At 43.5% G+C, this 2067-nt stretch overlaps 1 pseudogene; it reads right to left on the reverse strand.

Moving 5' to 3' along the window:
- Positions 1-706: 706 nt before the first annotated feature.
- On the reverse strand, positions 707-1620 carry LOC134501878 (craniofacial development protein 2-like; annotated as a pseudogene).
- Between the last annotated feature and the right edge of the window lie 447 nt (positions 1621-2067).

Here is a 2067-nt window from a genome sequence, read left to right on the forward strand (position 1 = left end):
GGCATATAGCATGCATTACCTTGACAGCATCATCTTGCAAGATTTTGAACAGTTCAGCTGGGATGCCGTTGTCTCCTGCTGCCTTCTTATTAGCAATGCTTCTTAAGGCCCACTCAACCTCACTCTGCAGGATGTCTGGCTCTAGCTCACTGACCACACTGTCAAAGCTATCCCCGATATTGTTATCCTTCCTAAACAGGTCTTCTGTATATTCTTGCCACCTTTTCTTGATCTCTTCTTCTTCTGTTAGGTCCTTGCCATCTTTGTTTTTGATCATAACCATTTTTGCCTGGAATTAACCTCTGATTGTTCTAATTTTCTGGAAGAGGTCTCTTGTCCTTCCTATTCTATTGTCTTCTTCCACTTCCGCGCATTGCTTGTTTAAAAATAATTCCTTATCTCTTCTAGCTAACCTCTGGAATTTTGCATTTAATTGGGCATATCTCCCCCTATCACTCTTGCCTTTTGCTTTCCTTCTTTCTTGGGCTACTTCTAGTGTCTCAGCAGACAGCCATTTTGCCTTCTTGGTTTTCTCTTTCTTTGGGATGTATTTTGTTGCCGCCTCCTGAACAATGCTGCCAACTTCTGTCCAGAGTTCTTCCGGGACCCTATCTACTAAGTCCAGTCCCTTAAATCTATTCTTCACCTCCACTGCATATTCCTTAGGAATATTAGTGAGCTCATATCTAGCTGATCTGTGGGTCTTCCCTAATCTCTTTAGTCTGATCCTAAATCGTGCAAGAAGAAGTTCGTGATCTGAACTACAGTCAGCTCCAGGCCTTGTTTTTACCGACTGTACAGATGTCCGCCACCTTTGGCTGCAAAGGATGTAATCAATCTGATTTCGGTGTTGTCCATCTGGTGAAGTCCATGTATAAAGCCGTCTCTTAGGTTGTTGGAAGAGAGTGTTTGTTATGCAGAGTGAATTGTCTTGGCAAAATTCTATCAGCCTGTGTCCTGCTTCGTTTTGTTCTCCCAGGCCATACTTACCTGTAATTCGAGGTGTCATTTGACTGCCCACCTTAGCATTCCAGTCTCCTGTGATGAAAATAACATCTCTTTTAGGCGTGTTGTCCAGTAGGTGCTGCAGATCCTCATAGAACTGCTCCACTTCAGCTTCTTCAGCATTTGTGGTTGGGGCGTATATTTGGATCACTGTGATGTTAGATGGCTTGCCCTGAATTCAAATTGAGATCATTCTGTCATTTTTTGGGTTGTATCCAAGCACTGCTTTAGCCACTTTACTATTAATTATGAAGGCTACTCCATTTCTTCTGTGGTCCTCTTGTCCGCAGTAGTAGATCTGGTGGTCATTTGATGTGAAGTGGCCCATTCCAGTCCATTTCAGTTCACTGACGCCCAGAATGTCTATCTTTAATCTTGACATCTCACCAATAACCACATCCAATTTGCCCTGGCTCATAGATCTTACATTCCAGGTTCCAATGGTGTGTTGATCCTTAGAACATCGGATTCGCCGTTCACCACCAGCACCTTCGGCCGCTAGCCGTCCTTTCGGCTTTGAGCTAGCTGCATCATGGGGCTAGTTGAACTCATCCTCTGTTCCTCCCCAGTAACATTTTGACCATCTTCCAACCTGGGGGTCTCATCTTCTGATGGTATACCGACATATCTCTGGTTGTACTGATCCATTTAGTTTTCACGGCAAGAATACTGGGGTGGGTTGCCATTACCTTCCCCAGGGATCGCAGTTAGTCTGACCTCTCTGTCATGACCTTCCCGTCTTGGGTGGCCCTTCACGGTTTAGCTCATGGCATCACTGAGGTGCTCAAGCTCCAGCACCACGACAAGGTAACGATCCTTTGCTGAAGGCCTAACACAATGCTAACTGGTAATTCTTGGAATTGTAGACATAATGTAGCTGAAGGGCCTCAACTGGGAAAAGGTCGCTGTAGTAAGCTTTGGAGTATACAATGTTACATACATATACAATATAATATTTAATTATATGATATGTAATGTATATGGGTATAGTTCATAACAGCCCAAGTGCTTTTATTTGTTTTTAGTTAGGTTCACTCATAAACCAAAATACATCCATAATTC

This window comes from Candoia aspera, chromosome 8, assembly GCF_035149785.1.
Source record: "Candoia aspera isolate rCanAsp1 chromosome 8, rCanAsp1.hap2, whole genome shotgun sequence".
In the NCBI taxonomy this organism is placed as follows: domain Eukaryota; kingdom Metazoa; phylum Chordata; class Lepidosauria; order Squamata; family Boidae; genus Candoia; species Candoia aspera.